This window comes from Taudactylus pleione, unplaced genomic scaffold, assembly GCF_031769625.1.
Source record: "Taudactylus pleione unplaced genomic scaffold, aTauple2 ptg000282l, whole genome shotgun sequence".
Classification (NCBI taxonomy): domain Eukaryota; kingdom Metazoa; phylum Chordata; class Amphibia; order Anura; family Myobatrachidae; genus Taudactylus; species Taudactylus pleione.
In genome coordinates this window covers 10850899-10871825 of record NW_028284684.1, presented here as the reverse complement: position 1 = coordinate 10871825, position 20927 = coordinate 10850899, and the positions used below count along the sequence as shown (strand labels likewise).

Here is a 20927-nt window from a genome sequence, read left to right as displayed (position 1 = left end):
TTGCTAAGGCTGGTCTTACACAGTTTCCCTCATACTTTGTAATGGAAGTCATCTTTGCCTTGGTTCTTCAATCTCCACCATTGATTTGGCTACAAGACTCTTCTGAAATGGAATAAGATTTCCCCCTGCTGGACAGAGACACAGTGACATAGTTTTAAACAGAATATTTAGTGAAATCTGCAGCCTTTCACTTATTAGAATGTGTAATTGCTGCAAGCATTATTTCCCCAATGGCATATATGTTTATATGTTAGTAAATGGCATGCTTTACTGTACATGGCAGAGATGTTTTCATACACATTCCAACATTGCTGCTTTTGTGTTATCACCATGGATCTTTCATTTAGAATTTGTAGCTAGGTGTAAGCGCAGTCACAGTACAGTATTTCTACCCAGTGTTTTTAGTAAATGATTGGCTCTAGCACCTTTATTATTCTGTTTAATTATGCAAAAATAAATAAATAAAGTACTAATTTTATTAGGGTAGCAATTCATTTAGTTTACATAAGCTTTCAAGAGTGCAACTCTCTACCTTCGGTATATTTATTTCACATTCAAACATACACCATATTAGGGCATATTTATGAAAAAAAACCATTTGTGGAAAATCTCCCGAAAACACAGGAGCTATCTGCTGTAGAAGCAGCCCCTATACATTTCTATGGGAATACTGAAATATTGAATTTACCGAGCTGCGGAACTTTGCCCCAGGAGCTAACACCATCTTTAGATAACATTAGCTATTGTAGCCTATGTGCTGCATTCCTCACAATTTACTGGGAGAGGGATCCAAAGCCTGATGACTGTACATGCACAGTAGCCGGCCAGGGAGTAAAGCGATGACGTTACTTCTGACACTTCACAGGGGTGGGATCCTATCAGAGCACCCCTCCCTTCATGTGTTTTTTAATACATTGTGGCAATCCTAAATTTGTTACTGTTACAATAAATTGCAAAAATAAATTATAATTATTTCTATATGTAAACATTTTACTCTAAGAGTAAGATTTAAAGAGCCCGGTTCTCTCTCCCCTTATTCGCTCATATGCAATTCCCATAAATGATTTCATCTTTTCCCCCACCCATGCATTACTAACTCCCTCTCTTACTCTATGCATCAACTGCCTCTATCCTAATGTGCTCACTCATCTCTCCCCATCCACATTCCAGTCTCCTTTCTTTCTCCATGCATTTCATTTGCCTGTATTGCATGTGATGCATTGAGACACCAATGGTAATTGGAAGGCACATGAACAATTAGTATCAGAGCTTCAGAATGAAGCGAAGATTGATCACCTGCAATTGTGGCCTCCATGCATCAAGCCCCAACAGGAGTCCACATATTTCAAAATGAATCAATGGGCTCGATTCTATTCAGCGCGATGTAAATAGCTCCGGGAGTTAGCTCCCGGAGCTATTCAATACACCGCGCTGACAAGTCCGACTAATGATTTCTTCTCTCATCCCTCCGGGGATGAGAGAAGAAATCCGACAAAAGTCCCGGCGCGAGGCTGTTTTCTGCCCTTAGCGCCGTGAAAACAGCCTCGCGCCGGGAAGTTAGGTCGGGGAATGCCCGTTATCGCACCTAAACACCCTGTTTAAGGCACGATAACGAGCCTTCCCCGACCTAACTGCACAATGAATTGAATAGCTCCGGGAGCTATCTCCCGGCGCTATTTACATCGCGCTGAATTGAATCGTGCCCAATGAATGTTAACCTGACATTCCTCTACAGATCTGTTAAAAAAGTATATGTTATTCCTTCCCACCACCATAACAGGACGGTAAATCATCCCACATTCTACCATTATCTTAAACAGATAAAAACATCAAAGACAAGCTGCTGTGACATCATTGCCACTGTTTATGCATCAGCCAATAGACCCTGTGCATTTCTGCAAAGCAAGTGTACCTGGCTGTCATTCACTGTCTGCTTGTTACATTAGAAATGCTCCTCGCTGATACCATTATAGCCAGATGCAGATAAGTGAAACATAGTTAAGAATAAACTATTCAGTTATTTTTTATTTACTAGATAATTAATAACCATTTAATCCACTGGCAAAAAAAAAGTATTGTTTTTTTATGTAACTGGTGCTAGTCAGCCATATGAGCTTTTTGTTACAATAGATACTGAAACAAATTCACAGCGTAATTATATTGTCTGCAAGTGAAGTACTGTAATACCCCTTTTACAGGTATACAATCAGGAAGCAGGCTGCCTTAATACCGGCAGCTGGCTTCCCGACTGTCATAGCTGTAGACGCCTGACATTTCCCCGACGCCGGGAGACCGGCGCTCGGCATCCTGATCGAAGGGATGCAGGGCGCTGTGAGCGGACAGCCGCGGGGGGGGAGAGGGTTAGGTTTAGGGCACTCGGGGGGGACAGGGTTAGGCACCCTCCTGGGAGGGTTAGGGTTAGGCTAGGGGGAGGGAGGGTTCGGGTTAGGAACCCCGGGGGGACTTAGGATTAGGAACCCCCCCTGGGGAACGATTTACTTGGCAAACCTACTCGGGTTGAGAGCAGGGTTGACAACGTGTTGGTCCCAGGTCATGCGGCAGTGTAAACGGGTGCTAGCCGGATTATTTTACCTGGCTAGCTCTGAAAGATGCTGATTGAAGCTTCTGGGGCACTGACAGATTATGTAATTTGTCAGTGCCCTGCAGAGAGAGACAGCAAATGCAGCCATCGCTTGCCTGCCTAAGCCCCTTCACCACAGCAGCCTGACCAGCAGCCACAAAAGCAGCGAGACATTGCCCGGCACAGCCAGAACTGCAGCCTGCATCACAGCCTAACCAGCAGCCACAAAAGCAGGCTGTAACACAGCCTCATCTACAGTCAAAACAGCAGCCTGCGCCACAGCCTGACTTCCAGCTTGAGTCTCACCCTCAATCTGACCTGCAGCCTGAACCTGCAGCAGCATGTGTGCTCCCTAGAACTGAACAGATGGTGAGATCCAAGAGCTACTGCTCATCAGGGCGGAGGAAGAAATTAAACGCCAGATGAATAGCACAGTTAAAGATGCGGTCGGGTACCGCAATATCGCCCAGATGCTGGAGTCCCGAGGCATAAATTGCACGCAGCAGCAAGTGGTAAATAAATTGAAAGCCATGCGTAAGCAGTTTAGTAAGGTGCACGATCAGAACCGCAAAAAAAGTAGTCCAGCACGCCAGGAGCGGGTGCATTACAAATTGTGCTACAGCGCTTTTGGAAATACAGCGCTTACAAACCCCCTAGCACTGTCCTCCTCAATCGCACCATCCTGCTCCAGTCAGCGGGAGGATAGTCAAGAGATACCGGCTACACAGGCTACCCTGCCGTACTCGCAATGCAGCCCAACCTCACCGCTCCTACTGACCGATGACCCTGGAGAAGCTAGTGGGATGGATTCATCTGCGAATGCTGACAGTATCAATACCACCATAGATGAGGTAGTTGAGGCAAGCTCGGAGACTGCACACCCCAAAAAGACTCCTCCGCTACGCGCTAAAAGTATAAAAACACACACACATTACACACACTCCATTAATTTAAATCCAAATGGTAACTGTTGAAGAGTGCTTCTAGCATGCAGGTGGATAGAAGGCCACAAGCACATGTACGCAAACAGCAATGCTATCTTTATATCGCCTCCCGCATATTATAATTTGTTTTTTGTTTCTCCCCTTTGCAGTCTACAATGTGCCACCCAAAAAGAAGAAGCTAAACAGGTGGGAGCAAGCAGCTAGAGGGATGACTTCTGTGATCGTGGAGCATCTCCGTGAATTGGATGCCGACATGCAGAGGCAGGAGGATGCTAGAATGGATCGGTTTCTAGAGTCAGAAAGGCAAATGCAGCAGTCATTTATCACGCAATTAATGGATATCAGGACAGACAATTGTATTTTCTTGAGCGCATGTTTGCTCATGGTTTTGCAAACTAAACACAGCCATTACCATAGGCCCCAGTATACCCAGAACGCACATATGGGCAGTACAATAGGGGGCCCAATTATTACAATCCTAGCACTAATACAAACCTAGAGTCACCAGAGTATACAGTGTATAGGCAATTGCCCTAAACATGCCTATCTTAAATAGTTTAGAATTGTACCAACTAGCACCTTTACTATTTTATTATTGTTTTTTATATTGTGTTGGTAAAATTATAATGTTTATTGTGTGAAGGCACTTTTCAATATTTTCATTCGTTACAAAGCAAAATTTTATAGTGTGGCCTAGGATCTCCTCTTAGACTGCTCAGACATTACTTGACACTTGTTTAATACTATTTTTAGACTGTATTTTGTACTTTTGTATAATGTCTAGATTTGTCTGCAGGGATCTGAAAGGCACTTTTTTTTATACCGGCCATACGATACTTGACATCTGTTTTATACTGTTTTTAGACTTTTGCAACATTCTGAGATTGTGTTAAAACTGTTCAATAGAAAAATCAATATATGCACATATTTAAAGTAAAAAAAAAAACACAACTTTGGAACCAAATAAACAAAAAAATTGTTTGGAAAATTAATAAGTTTGCCTTTTATTTTAAACCAATGAGGGAAGGTTTGTTGCAATGGCGACCCGGATGAGCTTGGCGCTGTCCTCATGCTCCCCCACATAGCCTGCTGCATCACTTGTAATGCCCCCCCACCTAAGTTTTCTGCACATTTCACTCTGGAAAGAAGTGGTCCTTTTGGATTTCGCAAATGTTATGAAGTATGCAGCAGGCTGCTACTACATGGGGCATGATGTTTAGGTCCACATCCTTCCTCTTCATGAGGCAGCGCCAACGTCCTTTTAAAAGGCCAAAAGCATTTTCCACATCCATCCAGGCAGAGCTGAGGGTGTGAGTGTAGGTGACCTTTTCCGGGGACAACTGTACATGTTGGGTATAATCCTTCATTAGCCAATGCTTTAAAGGATATGCCGCATCGCCAATGATGTGGACCGGGATCTCCACCCCACCTACGGTCACCGATTTCTGTTAAAAATAAATATTGTCACTATAATGCAGAAGTGGCATAGGTGTATTCACATAGTGGTCATGTAAGTGAGCAAAATTTAATTTACTGCACAATAAATGTGTTTGCAAATAATACTTTGGTCTATCATGCACAATTATTCAGCAGCACTTCACACATAATATTTTGCTATAACACATGAAAATAAGTTTAGTAAACATAAAGAGAAAAAGGACCATATATTCTTATCTCTCTAGGGAAAAGCCATCCACCCCACTTTTCCTCTGCAATGCTGTACAAGTCAGAGTTGGCTAGGACTCTGGCATCATATGCCCATCCAGGCCAGCCTATAAAGACATCTGTAAAACTAAAAAAAATAAAAAAAAAATTTCTAGCTAAGAAACAAAAAAAAAATAGAAATGAAAGAATAATTAGTACAAATGTACTTACCAGTATCGGTGGTCCACAACAGCCTGAAGTATAATGGAATGCCTCCCTTTCCGATTATAATAATACGCGGGGTTGTCACGGGGGGCGATGATGGGAATGTGGGTCCTATCTATGGCACCAGCACACTGCGAATACCCACGCCTGAGGAAGCCATGGATGGTTTCATCTAGGCACTGTCCTTCTGTCAAAGAGAAATAGCGCTTGTATAGGGTATCCACAAATTCCCGCATCACCTGGTAGATGATCTTGCAGACTGTGCCAATCCCAACATCAAATAAATAGGAGAGTGTGCGGTACTTACCAGAGGGCAATAGCTAATCTCCTGATTGGGGTGATGGACTGTTGGTAGTTGGTGGTCATCATCAGTGCTGGATTCAGTAAATCCAATATATAGTAAAAGGTGGCACGCGACATCCAAAAGCGGGGCATCCACTGCTCAACTTGAAAAGCTTCTATAGTTAGCATGAAAGCTTCTCCATGGCGGCGGCCTCTGACCCACATTCTTCAATTTCTCATGGTGCTCAATCTCATAACGGTGGAGATGTTTGCTGATATCAGCGTTCTCCTCCTGCACAAATATTGGCGTAGAGATCTGGCCCTCTCAGCCAAGAATTGCACTCTCCTCCTCGAACCCTGCACAAGGTGCACAGCATAAGAAACTGCATCAAATTCTCTGTAGCTGAAATCAGCCGAAAGTTAATTTTTAATGACATCTATAGGGAAAAGCAGGGATCAGTGTAAACCGGCAAACCTGGGAACAACCCGGGTTGAGTTGCAGTGTAAACGGTGTCTGAAGCTGAGTTCAACCCAGGATTGACCAGTGTTTAAAGTCCCGGGTCGGACCCGGGATTTTGGTGTAAAAGGGGTATAAATGAGGGGCTTTATGATTTACTTCTTGTGCTATTGTGGCTAATGCATGAAATGGAAGACCATATCAAACAAGGGCAACTGGGAGAGCTTTCTGGCCATGATATTAGGGAAAGGCATGGCAAAGCCTTTTGAATTGGAGGTTTCCAAGGGATGCAGTTAGGAAGCCGACGTACGAAATGCAGACCGCCGGCTTCCCGCCTATCAAATCCCGGCAGGAGACTAATGATATGCGTTGAAATTCCGAGGCCTATCATTATCCCTACGCCGGGAGCCTGATGCCTGGCATACCGAATGAAGGTAAGGTAAGGGTGCGGACAGCCGTGGGGGGGGAACGCGAGGTTAGGGGCTCCCATGGGGGACAGGGTTAGGCTTCCCCCCAGGAGGGTTACGGTTAGGCTAGGGGAAGGGGGGGTTAGGGTTAGGCACCCCGGGTGGAGGTTAGGGTTAGGCACACCCGGGGAGGGTTAGGTTTAGGCACCCCCCCGGGAGACTTAGGTATAGGCTGCAGAGATGGGGGGGTTAGGTTTAGGCACTTAGGGGGGGTTAGGGTTAGGCACTATGGGGGGAGGTTAGGGTTAGGCACCCCTAAAGGAGGGTTAGGGTTGGGGGGGGTTAGTTATACTTACCTTTTTAGCTGTCAGGATCTTTATTGCTGCTGGTCTTCCGGCATCGGGATTTGAACCGCTGGACATAAATCCGGTGGTATTTCATACTGATTCCGTTTCCAATTACCTTAATTAGTCCATAAATCCTTACATTATGGCAGCGCCTGTCGTCCTGTTATTTTAAGGAAAAATTGTAGGGACTTGCTTTGAAAACCCTAACACCTCCCCCACCCCCTCATTAATGACTAAACAAACAATGGGAAGTTTCCATGTAGCTTAATAAATCCATCATTTCTTACCTTCTGGTAGTCCTGTCTTCCTCCGCTGCCTCCCCAACATGCTGATGTCTTTCTACATCTTCTTCCTGAGCATCTAGGACTCTGGTAAGTGTGTTGCTGGTGTCAGGGTGCTGCTGGTGTCTGTGTGTGGGGTGCCACTGGTACATGTGGGGCACTACTGGTGTCTGTCTGCTGTGTGTGCAGCTGGTGTCTGTGTGTGGGGGGTGCTGGTGGTGCGCGGGGGGTGCCGCTGATGTCTGTGTGATGTGTCAGGGTGCCGCTAGTGCCTGTGTGCTGTGTGGGGTGCCGTAGGTGTCTGTGTGCCACTTTTGTCTGTGTGCTGTGTGGGGTGCTTTTGATGTATGTAGGCAGTGCCAGATTAAGGTCCACATGGGCCTGGAGCTGAAATTTATGAAGGGCCTACTGTGTGCCTCCACAGGGGGTGTGATCAACGCTGTGGAAGTGTTACTAGTGTATTGGGGGGTGGCATTGTTGAGGGGTATGGTCTGCACAGGGGGTGTGGCCTGTGCCGAGGAGGGTGACTAGCACCTCACTTTAAAACATCAATCTCCCTCCCCTCTTCACTTAATGTGATATTATGCAAAGGGAAAAAAACCCTTGTTAATGTGACCATAATATTACAAAAAAGAAAAATGTTTCTTGTTGATGTAAATGTGTAACCCCTCTACTATATAACATACAGGTAACTTAGTGATGTAATGAATGGGAAATCTCTCTATACAAAAAAAAGAGAGACCATACCTTAGGGGCATATCTTTTAAATTATGTGGTCTGTCCCCGCAAATGAAGAATCCTAATCGCTGCAAATCGCAGCATTAAGGATTCTTGTTCCGCTCGGATGTATCCATTTTAATCGCTGGGACAAGGGCTCTGACAAGAGCCTGTCCAGGCGATTAGGAACAATTAAAGTTAACGTATCCGCGATCACTTTGCTTCTATCTATAGACCGCCTTACGGCTACTGAAAAGCTGCACATGCGCAGTAGCTGCAAGGGTGCCGTAGTAGGAAGCAAATCGTGGATGTGACACCCTTCGGGATGTCCTGCAGCCCACGAAAGATGAATTACAAAATCCCTCTCCAGCAGGGCAGCCCCATAGCAGGTGAAGAAGTTGTTATGACGCGATTAAACAGAGCAATTTAACGATAACGACATCATAGAAAACTATGGGGATGGATGCTATGTGAGCAGGAGGATGGAAAGCTGAATATATCTCTGATATCTCTTGCTTTGCTCTTTTGTCAAAAGCCACAAAGCATTTTTGGCAATCCTGCAGCAACCAGAGAGGGTATGCAAGATCCCTCTATGGCAGGACGGGAAGTCCACAGGACACCTAATCAGCTGCATTATATTCACACACATTATATATATACAGTATATATATATATATATATATATTAGGGGTGAGCGGGTTCGGATTTCTGAAATCCGAACCCCCCCGAGCCCCCCCGATCCGAGTCCGATCCGAGTCAGGCTCGACTTTTCCCGCCTGACTCGGATCTGAAATCGAGGCAAAACGTCATCTTCCCGCCTTCCGAGTCTCGCGGGTTTTGGATCCTATATAAGGTACACACGTCGGCGCCATTTTCTCACTCGGCTGTGGACAGTGAAGAGGGAGGGTGGGAGTTAGGGCTGTGTAGTGTAGTGTAGTGCTGCTGTTGTCCACTACTTCAAAGTCCATAGGGGCTGGCTGTGTTGTGCTGTGCTGCTGTTGTTAATAGGGGCTGTGTCCACTACTTCAAAGTCCATAGGGGCTGGCTGGACTGTGTTGTGCAGTCAGTTCTCCATAGGGGCTGTGTCCACTCCAAAGTCCTGTGCAGTGTCCCAGTCCTAAAGGAGTGCTGTAGTGTTGTCCAGGGGGTGCTCTGTCCATCAGGGGTGCTCCCCCCAAGTGCTAAAAAAATAATATATTTTCTGTGTTTGTGAATTGTGTGCGCAGTAGCCGCACGTGCATCAACAAAGTAGTGCCAAGCGTGCGCCTGTGTCATAAGTAAAGGGCCGGCTGGCTTGACCGTTAAGGGTGCTGTAACCCCCGAAAGTACACTCCAGTCCAAACCAAAAAAAAAATTATTTTCTGTGTTTGTGAATTGTGTGCGCAGTAGCCGCACGTGCATCAACAAAGTAGTGCCAAGCGTGCGCCTGTGTCATAAGTAAAGGGCCGGCTGGCTTGACCGTTAAGGGTGCTGTAACCCCCGAAAGTACACTCCAGTCCAAACCAAAAAAAAAATTATTTTCTGTGTTTGTGAATTGTGTGCGCAGTAGCCGCACGTGCATCAACAAAGTAGTGCCAAGCGTGCGCCTGTGTCATAAGTAAAGGGCCGGCTGGCTTGACCGTTAAGGGTGCTGTAACCCCCGAAAGTACACTCCAGTCCAAACCAAAAAAAAAATTATTTTCTGTGTTTGTGAATTGTGTGCGCAGTAGCCGCACGTGCATCAACAAAGTAGTGCCAAGCGTGCGCCTGTGTCATAAGTAAAGGGCCGGCTGGCTTGACCGTTAAGGGTGCTGTAACCCCCGAAAGTACACTCCAGTCCAAACCAAAAAAAAAATTATTTTCTGTGTTTGTGAATTGTGTGCGCAGTAGCCGCACGTGCATCAACAAAGTAGTGCCAAGCGTGCGCCTGTGTCATAAGTAAAGGGCCGGCTGGCTTGACCGTTAAGGGTGCTGTAACCCCCAAAAGTACACTCCAGTCCAAACCAAAAAAAAAATTATTTTCTGTGTTTGTGAATTGTGTGCGCAGTAGCCGCACGTGCATCAACAAAGTAGTGCCAAGCGTGCGCCTGTGTCATAAGTAAAGGGCCGGCTGGCTTGACCGTTAAGGGTGCTGTAACCCCCGAAAGTACACTCCAGTCCAAACCAAAAAAAAAATTATTTTCTGTGTTTGTGAATTGTGTGCGCAGTAGCCGCACGTGCATCAACAAAGTAGTGCCAAGCGTGCGCCTGTGTCATAAGTAAAGGGCCGGCTGGCTTGACCGTTAAGGGTGCTGTAACCCCCGAAAGTACACTCCAGTCCAAACCAAAAAAAAAATTATTTTCTGTGTTTGTGAATTGTGTGCGCAGTAGCCGCACGTGCATCAACAAAGTAGTGCCAAGCGTGCGCCTGTGTCATAAGTAAAGGGCCGGCTGGCTTGACCGTTAAAGGGTGCTGTAACCCCCGAAAGTACACTCCAGTCCTAACCAAAAAAAAATTATTTTCTGTGTTTGTGAATTGTGTGCGCAGTAGCCGCACGTGCATCAACAAAGTAGTGCCAAGAGTGCGCCTGTGTCATAAGTAAAGGGCCGGCTGGCTTGACCGTTAAGGGTGCTGTAACCCCCGAAAGTACACTCCAGTTCAAACCAAAAAAAAAATTATTTTCTGTTTGTGAATTGTGTGCGCAGTAGCCGCACGTGCATCAACAAAGTAGTGCCAAGCGTGCGCCTGTGTCATAAGTAAAGGGCCGGCTGGCTTGACCGTTAAGGGTGCTGTAACCCCCGAAAGTACACTCCAGTCCAAACCAAAAAAAAAATTATTTTCTGTGTTTGTGAATTGTGTGCGCAGTAGCCGCACGTGCATCAACAAAGTAGTGCCAAGCGTGCGCCTGTGTCATAAGTAAAGGGCCGGCTGGCTTGACCATTAAAGGGTTCTGTAACCCCCAAAGTACACTCCAAACCAAAAAAATATATATTTTCTGTGTTTGTGACTTGTGTGCACTGTGGCTGCACGTGCATCAACAAAGGAGCAGCGCCAAGCGTGCGCCTGTGTCCCATAAGTAAAGAGCCGGCTGGCTCATTTCTTAAAGGGTGGTGTAACCCACAAAGTGCACTACTCTCCTGCAAAAATAAAAAAATATTTTCTGTGTTTGTGTGCGCTTTAGCCGCACGTATATTATATATCAATATAACATAAATGGAGGACCAAACTTTCTCCGATAAAAATAAAATAGGGAAAGATCAAGAACCACTTCCTCCTAGTGCTGTTGCTGCTGCTGGGAGTTGTTCATCATCCCAGAGAGGAAGTAGGAACATCACTACTTTTACTAAACAATTGACCCTCCAACAGTCCCTAGCGATGAGGATGAAGTACGACAGCAGTCATCCTGAAGCAAAACGTATAACTGAGGCCTTGACTGCTATGTTGGTGTTAGACGTGCGTCTGGTATCCGACATTAGTGCAGTGGGATTTAGACAATTGATGGAGGTAGTGTGTCCTCGGTTCCAAATCCCGTCTAGATTCCACCTGCATCCTCAAAGCAGCAGCGACAAGCGTGCGTCTGTCTGTTAAAGGGTGGTGACACCCTCAAAGTGTGCTACACAAACAATTAAAATATTGTTCTTTTTTTTTCTGTCTTTGTGAATTGTGTGGGCTGTAGCCGCACTTGCATCCTCAAAGCAGCAGCGACAAGCGTGCGTCTGTCTGTTAAAGGGTGTTGTAACTCTCAAAGTGCTCCAAAAAATCAAAAAAATTTTTTAATGTGTTTGTGACTTGTGTGCGATGTAGCCACACTTGCATCCTCAAAGCAGCAGCGACAAGCGTGCGTCTGTCTGTTAAAGGGTGGTGACACCCTCAAAGTGTGCTACACAAACAATAAAAATATTCTTCTTCTTTTTTCTGTCTTTGTGAATTGTGTGGGCTGTAGCCGCACCTGCATCCTTAAAGCAGCAGCGACAAGCGTGCGTCTGTCTGTTAAAGGGTGGTGACACCCTCACAGTGTGCTACACAAACAATTAAAATATTGTTCTTTTTTTTTCGGTCTTTGTGAAATGTGTGGGCTGTAGCCGCACCTGCATCCTTAAAACAGCAGCGACAAGCGTGCGTCTGTCTGTTAAAGGGTGGTGTAACTCTCAAAGTGCTCCAAAAAATAAAAAACTATTTTTTTAATGTGTTTGTGACTTGTGTGCGATGTAGCCGCACTTGCATCCTCAAAGCAGCAGCGACAAGCGTGCGTCTGTCTGTTAAAGAGTGGTGACACCCTCAAAGTGTGCTACACAAACAATAAAAATATTCTTCTTCTTTTTTCTGTCTTTGTGAATTGTGTGGGCTGTAGCCGCACCTGCATCCTTAAAGCAGCAGCGACAAGCGTGCGTCTGTCTGTTAAAGGGTGGTGACACCCTCAAAGTGTGCTACACAAACAATTAAAATATTGTTCTTTTTTTTTCGGTCTTTGTGAAATGTGTGGGCTGTAGCCGCACCTGCATCCTTAAAGCAGCAGCGACAAGCGTGCGTCTGTCTGTTAAAGGGTGGTGACACCCTCAAAGTGTGCTACACAAACAATAAAAATATTCTTCTTCTTTTTTCTGTCTTTGTGAATTGTGTGGGCTGTAGCCGCACTTGAATCCTCAAAGCAGCAGCGACAAGCGTGCGTCTGTCTGTTAAAGGATTACATCGGTGACAGCATCCAAGTAGGCATGTCAGACAGTCCGTACCTGTACTGGCAGGAAAAAGAAGCAATTTGGAGGTCCCTGTACAAACTGGCTCTATTTTACCTGAGTTGCCCCCCCTCCAGTGTGTACTCCGAAAGAGTGTTTAGTGCAGCCGGGAACCTTGTCAGCGAAAGGCGTAGGAGGTTGCTTCCACAAAATGTGGAGAAGATGATGTTCATAAAATGAATTATCAACTCTTCCAGGCAGACCAGCCTCCAGAACGTACAGAGGGACCTGTGGTTCCAGCAGGGACGAATTAATACTCTGTGAGGATGAGGATGTACACACTGAAGAGGGTGAGGAATCGGTGGATGAGGAGGATGAGGATGACATCTTGCCTCCGTAGAGCCAGTTTGTGCAGGGACACATTAATTGCCAGCTTGTTTTGTGGGGGCCCAAACGAACCAATCATTTCAGCCACAGTTGTGTGGCAGACCCTGGCGCTGAAATGATTGGTTTGTTAAAGTGTGCATGTCCTGTTTATACAACATAAGGGTGGGTGGGAGGGCCCAAGGACAATTCCATCTTGCACCTCTTTTTTTTCTTTGCATTATGTACAGTTTGGGGCCTAGTTTTTCAATGCCATCCTGTCTGCCACTGCAGTTTCACGCCTAGATGGGTCACGTGTTTGTGCCGCCCACTCGTGTCGCTTAGCATAGTCATCCAGCTACCTCGGTGCAACCTTTTGGACATAAAAACACTATTGTGAGGTGTGAGGTATTCAGAATAGACTGGAAATGAGTGGAAATTAAGGTTATTGAGGTTAATAATAGCATAGGAGCAGAAAAACCTACAAATTCTGTGATTTTAGCTGTTTTTATGCTTTTTTTCAAAAAAATACAGATCCAAAACACAAAACCCAGAACCCAAAACACGGAAGGGTGGTTTTGGCAAAACGAATCCAGATCCAAAACACGAAGAAAGATCCAGATCCAAAACCAAAACACAAAACACGAAAAGTGGCCGGTGCACACCCCTAATATATATATATATATACCAGAGGGTGCGGCACTCCGGGCATATCCAAGAAATTTCTTGGATATGCCCTGAGTGCTGCACCCTCTGGTATGCCTATTTGTTGGTATTTGCGGTGGCACCGGGCAAAGATATAGATTTTTTATGAGTGCCGGGCCATATTTGATCATATATGTATATGTATATATATATATATATATATATATACACATACATACATACATACATATATTTACACATATACAGTATAAACACATTTACATTTTATATACATACTATAAAATACTGTGTATATTTAGATATAGTATATATTTATACATATATTTACACATATACAGTATACACACATATTTATATATATATATATATATATACATATATATATACACATACACTATATACATATGTCTGTATATACTTTATATGTATGTAAATATATGTGTTTATACTGTATATGTGTAAATATATGTATATATATATATATGCACACATTTACATACATATATTGTATGGACAGCAGATGCTGTGGACCTATTTTGATTATGAGGCCTGGAGCTACAGCTCCTTCAGCCCCATTGTTAATCCGGCCCTGTATGTGCTGTGTCAGGATGCCGCTGGTATCTGTGTTCTGTGTGGGGTGCTGCTGGTGCATGTGGTGTGCCGCTGGTGTCTGTGTGCTTTGTCAGGGTGCCGCTAGTGTTTGTGTGTTTTGTGTGGGATTCTTCTGGTGTGAAAAACTGTGAAAAATCTGCTGGTGTGTGTGAGTGCAACATGTCTGCAGAAGGTGAGGAGGGGTGATGGGCGGCAGGGAACTGGGTCACTGCACTATGAAGGTGACATACCTTTTGAAGGTGGAAGAAGGTACAATCAACAGGTCATATAACTTTGCAGATCACTGAATCTAAAATATTTCCTGCAATGTGGATAATGCAAGTCACATATCACTATGAGAAGAGTTATGTTGTAAATCCTATAGGCTCTTCTAGTTGACAGGTAGAACTTGTTTTGAGGAGGAAACAAAGAGAGTTGGATGTCCATAAAAAGACATGCCATCCTGCAATTAATGTCCATTAATGTCCATTCCAGCAGAAGTGCTGTGGATGAACCAAAGCCTCTTACTTGTGAAACCCCCACAACAGAAGTCCTAAGGTCACTGTATTATTCTTTTTTTTATTTCTGAAATGTTTGCATGTTAATCTGTATGTCATTTTATTAATAACTTTTATAATAAAGCCTTGGAAATAATTTTTTGGATTAAACACATTTAATCAAGCATATTCTCCGTGATTCTTATGGAACCTATGAGCCTGTGAGGCCCATGCTACATGCCTATGTGTAATTGAGGGAGAATTATTAATATCTGTTCGGTACAATGCAAAGATCCAGTAACTCTCTATCGTGGTGGCAGTAAAATTGTGTGGTTTATAGGTAAGTGAAGGAGGTGTGCACTGTCACGACCCAATACTTGGACTCAGGCCCAGATTCAGAGCCGGACGCTCTGACCAGAGCGCTCGCTCTGACTCAGGGCCGTCCTATTTAAATTTGGAGCAGCTTATGCGAGCGTCCATGATGATATTCGCGATGGTCAAGACTTGCGACGAGACCCTGCGTTAGGGTCTTGCTGCTGCAAGCCCTGGAGTGATTTTGGCTCTATCAGAGCCAAAATCACTCCCACTGACATCACTAGTGATGTCAGTGGGGCCGGCCCCAGACGGGAACGCCTTTGTCTGGGCAGCCACGTCCCGGCACGCCCACCAAAGGGGGCATGCTGTCAATCACCATAGACAGCACGCCCCCTTTGGTGCGAGACCCGGAGCGACAGCTTGGCTGTCGCTATCCGGGTCTCGCGCATGCCCATGATGGAGCTCCCTCCGTCGTGCGCATGCGCATTTGGGTACCATCGACCCGCTTGCAAGCGTCCTGCGCTCGCGAGCGGGTCTGAGTGAGACCCTCAGTGTTTTAGGGGACAAATTGAGAACCAGACAACAGGATCAACATCTTTTATAACAAGAAAAGGGAGAAGAAAAGAAAACGAGAAAGAACGGAAAGAAGAACGAGCAGAGACTAGAGGGATAATATAGAGAAAATATGGAGAACAAAAGAAGAGAGTGAAGAGAATATGAACCATGGAGGAAAGAAAGGGGAGAGGGGATTCAAAGAGATAAAGCTAAGCCAAGTGTCATGACCTTTGAGTAGAAGAGAATAGGCAGGAGTCTCATTATGTATAAACCAGGGTCCCTAATGGCACTGAACTCACAAAATGTATGGGCTCCGGATAATATAAATGGGGCAGGTTAATGAAATAGTTTTTGCATAGCAGAGAGTCTATTTCAGCAATTCATAAACATGTTTGTAATTCACAAATTATACCTGACACCAACTAGAGAATTAGGCAAAAATATTTAAAAGCAGCAGTGACTGGTGATAGGTTATCACTGTAACACTGCTGCTCTACAATTAAAGCTTCCACTGCCAGGATTAATGGGACTGACCCGCTCCCCATTCCCCAATATATCCTCATCCTAACTCTCTGCTACATGCTCCTTCCTCCCTGTTTACCTCATCTGTGTCACTCCTGTTTGTCTGCCTCTCCCCATTACAATGTAAGCTCTCATGAACAGGGCCCTCTTCCCTCTTGTGCTTCTCCTTACTTTCATCTACTCCTTACTCCCCACTAGGGCACCTAACACTTACGCCCTGTTGCTTATTTGGGCATTATGATCACTAATGCAGCAATGTATATAAAGCTTGTCCTTGTCCTGCATTGTATTGTACTGTAAGTCACTGGTTTCTTGTTCACTTATTTTTTTATGTACTTTGTAAGGAACACTTGTGGCGCTATATAAATAAAGGATAATAATTATATACCCCAGGACCAGTTCCGCTTTCAAGCTCACAGTACCAACAGTGAGATAGCGAACTTAATTTGATAATTTTCTAATGAAATTCTTCTAAATCATGTTAAGATAATTTTCTGGGTTTCAATATACCTCAAATATGTAGTGTGTAAAATAAGGTTTGTCAGAGCAAGTTCTTTGTAAATCTGAGAGTCCTGAAACTGCTTACGGGTTCTGTGATGTAAGGTAAGTGGTGAACAATAGATACTGTAGCAGTGATCTGTCCAGCTATGCAATTTCCCATTGCTGATTTACTCTATGCTGACTCAGGAACCAACTCAATTTTGTCATTAATGGTTTGAATAAAATATAAAATAATTTTATTGATCTTTCTTTAGAAATAACAGCTTAAAACAAATGTGAATAGTACTATTGTATTATGTATACCTTGCATGCTGAATTGTACAATACTTTTGTGTGAGTTTGTCCCAAAAACCAAAGTCACTGTCTTAGATGACTAATTTACCATTCTTTTAACAGCCATTTTCCTAATGCTTTCCTATGTCTTTATACAATAAATATTAATACTAAACATAGAATGTCTGTTGAGCTTAGGATATACTGCATAGAACAGTGTCTCTGAACAGGAATTCAATTATCATGGGAGCTACAAATAATGAACACTGGTTTTATGCTTGATGTAAAATCAAACTAGTAAATATATACTTCTACATTATATTTGCTTTATTTACATTTTTATCTTGAAAAATATATATAATTATATAATATTGAGTATTCAGTGACTCAGGTAGACATAAAGTAATTTGACCTTCCCTATATCGTAAAGTCGTATAGTTATTTTCTTATATTTTTGAAATGTAATAGCACCACTCACTGTGAAATTACATTTCCTCAGTCCATAAATCCCCTCCCCCTCCTGCAAGAACCTGTTTCAACAAATAAAGGGGCTGATTGGGAGTCAAGGCTGCTTTTTTTTCCGCAGTCGCATCTGCATTTTTATGCTAATGTTGGAACAAGCCCTTCCCTGGTGTACATCTTTGTGGCCGAATGTGCTAGGACCGAGACGCCGACTGTCAGCTTTCATAGACCTGGAAATACCACTTGGTACGTCTTTAGATTATCAGTCGCACCATCAAAACTTCCACCTGCCCTTTGGCAGGCACGATTTATCCATCCGAGCATGTGAGCAGTTCTGCTTCTCTGAATGCAGCCTGTTTCCCCCGACATGTCCAAGACACAGCTCTGATACTCTCATAAGACACAACCTATCTGTCCATCTATTTTTGCCGCCCTCCCCGTTATATCCCAGTCACCGGTCCAGGAAAGCCCCTCACATTTCTACTACCATGTATCCAGATCGGAATTGTGAATCTGGGCCTAATTCAGACCCGCTCGTGAGCGCTGAGCGCTCGCAAGCGGGTCGATGTTAGCCCAGTGCATATGTGCACGACGGAGGCGGCTCCATCGTGCGCATGCGCGAGACCCGGATAGCGAAGGGCAAGCCGTCGCTATGGGTCTCGCTACAAAGGGAGCGTGCTGTCGATGGTGAGTGACAGCACGCCCCCTTTAGTGGGCATGCCGGGGGCGTGGCTGGCCAGACGGAGGCGTTCCCATGGGAACGCCTACCGTCTGGGGCCGGTCCCACTGACATCACAAGTGATGTCAGTGGGAGTGCTTTCGGATCTGATAGAGCCAAAAGCACTCCAGGGCTTGCGGCAACGAGACCCTACCACAAGAGTCTCGACGCAAGGCCGATGGTCGCGATGGTATTGACCATTGCGACCATCTTCTTGGCCGCTCGCTATACCTGTGGGTGGTCACCCACAGCTATACGAGCGGCCAGGAGACCGCTCTAAAAATTCAGAGGGACGGCCCTGATTCAGAGCGAGCGCTCTGTCAGAGCGTCCGGCTCTGAATCAGGGCCTCTGTACGTACAAATTCATGACGCAAGCTTGGTGCGACTCAGATGCATGAGCAGACAAAAAACATCACTACACTGCATCCAATATCACTGCTGAAACAGCCCCAAGATGTTGTATAGCGGCCAGACTTATGACATTCAGGAAAATACATTTTCCAAAAATAAAGATTGGCGCATTTTGGAAAGTAAAGACTCATGGGGCAAAAAGTATGCTTAAAATATCTGCTCAAAAAATATCATCAGTATCACAATAAGAAAAAAACAAAATGAAATGTAGCATTCAAATCATACCCTATAGTTAAAACTGAATACAATAAAGGTTTCAATAGTACTGTATATGCTACAATGACATTGTAGTAGTCTTGCATCTAACTAGGATGTTGAGAGATTGCAAAATTGCTAAGATATGGGTTTTCCCATGCACGAAAGCCTATTTTATATCAAAGGAGATATTAAGGTGTAACAGACGAGTAATGCAATTAGGGGATTTGCTGACTTAGCTGGAACTAAACAGAATCAAAAGTGAATATGAAAATTTGTGGGAAAATCAATGTAGAATGCGCTGTAGATGTTAAAGGCTGGAAGGAAGGATTTCCAGAGCTTACAGTTCAGCTTTTCATTCTCATTCCACTCATTTTATTGTTTGATTCAGCAGCTTCTGATTCTCAACTAGGATTATATTTGGCCAAGTGCATGTTTTGTCACAAATGTGTTTAAAAAAAATCAGACCTGTAACATTGTGAAGCTACAGAGCTACACATCTTTGTGGCAATAGTGTGACGGTCTAAACAGTATGTTTTACATTTATGCTATGCTATGCTATGCTATGGTAAGAAAGAATATTCCTTGGCTTTTAGGATTAACCCTCCAGCCAGAAACATCCATTGATGGTGCTGAAGAGGAGTCACTAGCAGAGCTCCTACATTGTTTTTGGGAGTTACAGATCAGGATTTGAGCACAGTGATGTCTACCATAATCACTAAGTAACTTGCACTTAAAATAGTGCCGTAATGAAATAACTCTATGCTAAAAACATTCATAACCTGTAGTAACCAGTAATAATGTCACTATTATCCAGTTCCTCCGCCCCCCTCCAAATGCATTACCAAAAGGTAACTCCTCTATAATTGTTGCCTTGTTTAGGGGTGTGAATCAGTGCATTCTATAGAATGTAGACTACAGTTGATAACATATATGTACACTAAACCTAGTAACGGCTGATGTTTTGCCCAGTGTATGTGATCATTAACCATAACATATAACACTTCAAACTTATCTAATAATAAAGACACGGAGACAGTAATGGATTTAAAAAACAGGTCAGCTATTTATTTAAGAAAGTTAATTTAATTATTTAAATACTTTAAATATTTTAAATATTGTATGGTGGCTGGAAGGACGGCACTTACACAGAGCAGCCCAACAATGCTCACTCAACAAAAACACAGCATTGCAGGCGTATATCCGCCCTATGGATGTCAAACCCTGCACTTGGGTATTAATCATAGAACTTCTAACACACACAAAACCATCCTTAGATGGCTGTACTGCCCCCGTAGAGGTGGTACAGTACTTCTCAACTTAATAGAAGGTAAGCACACCCAATGCACACACACTACACCCGGGCTGATGATAAGCCGTACTTCTCGCCAAAGCAAGGATCTACCTAAGAGAACCGCAGCCCGCCACCATACGCACTAGACCACCTGACTTATACCATCAAACAAACTCCCAACAAACAAAACTAAACCAGCCTCCGTTAGATGCACCCCATCAGGCCTATAGAGATGTTTATCTCAAGCACCCATAATGAGGAGGAGGTCGGACACTATGTCAAGCCTTAAATCAAGGGAAATCCTGGAACCAATGTCGTTCCCACCCAGATGTATAACCAGCACTTTGGGGACACCAAACTGCCGTACTGCGACCATCAATCTTGTCTTAAGAGACCCCCAACGCAGACCCCTAAACCCTAACCAGCGAATCCTCGCGGACTCAGGCCGTAACAGTTGGTCACTGGCATGGGAGGCCCTAGCGGCCCAAAAAACAAATGAATGGCCCACGATCCAAACATCCCTAACATCAAATATCGGACCTATAAGGGGCAGGAAAGGAATGTAAATAGAATTAGTAAATGAAAACAGAGTAACAGGAGAGAGACAGACAGGACGTAAAACAAATATTTTAGCAGCCGTAAGAAACCGACTATAACTAGATTGGGACTTAAGCACAATTAAGGTTTAGTTTGAAGAGACTAATCAAAATAACAAACTTTACTTAAATTTACAGTAACTAATTTTATAACGATTTTAAATTTGGCTGCCTAATAACACGTAGAACAAACAAGTTTAAGTTTAAGTTTAGAATCTAAATTAGCATTGGACAACAATAGAGAACGATAGGGGAAAACCAGGGAGGGAAGGGGAGGGGGGGGTGGGTGGAAACAGGAAAAAACAAAGCAACTCGACGAGAGGTAAACCAAAAACCTGCTGAGGGACTGTATGTTTGGCCGAATTAGTCCGTCTAGCAAGGTAAAATAAAATCCCTCAAGACCCCCACTTGTTTAAAGCAACAAGTGGCAAGTATTACTCGAGTAGGATAG

At 44.1% G+C, this 20927-nt stretch overlaps 1 pseudogene; it reads left to right on the top strand.

The window, feature by feature from the left end:
* The first annotated feature begins 3003 nt into the window (after positions 1-3003).
* On the top strand, positions 3004-3924 carry LOC148512126 (uncharacterized; annotated as a pseudogene).
* The last annotated feature ends 17003 nt before the right edge of the window (positions 3925-20927 follow it).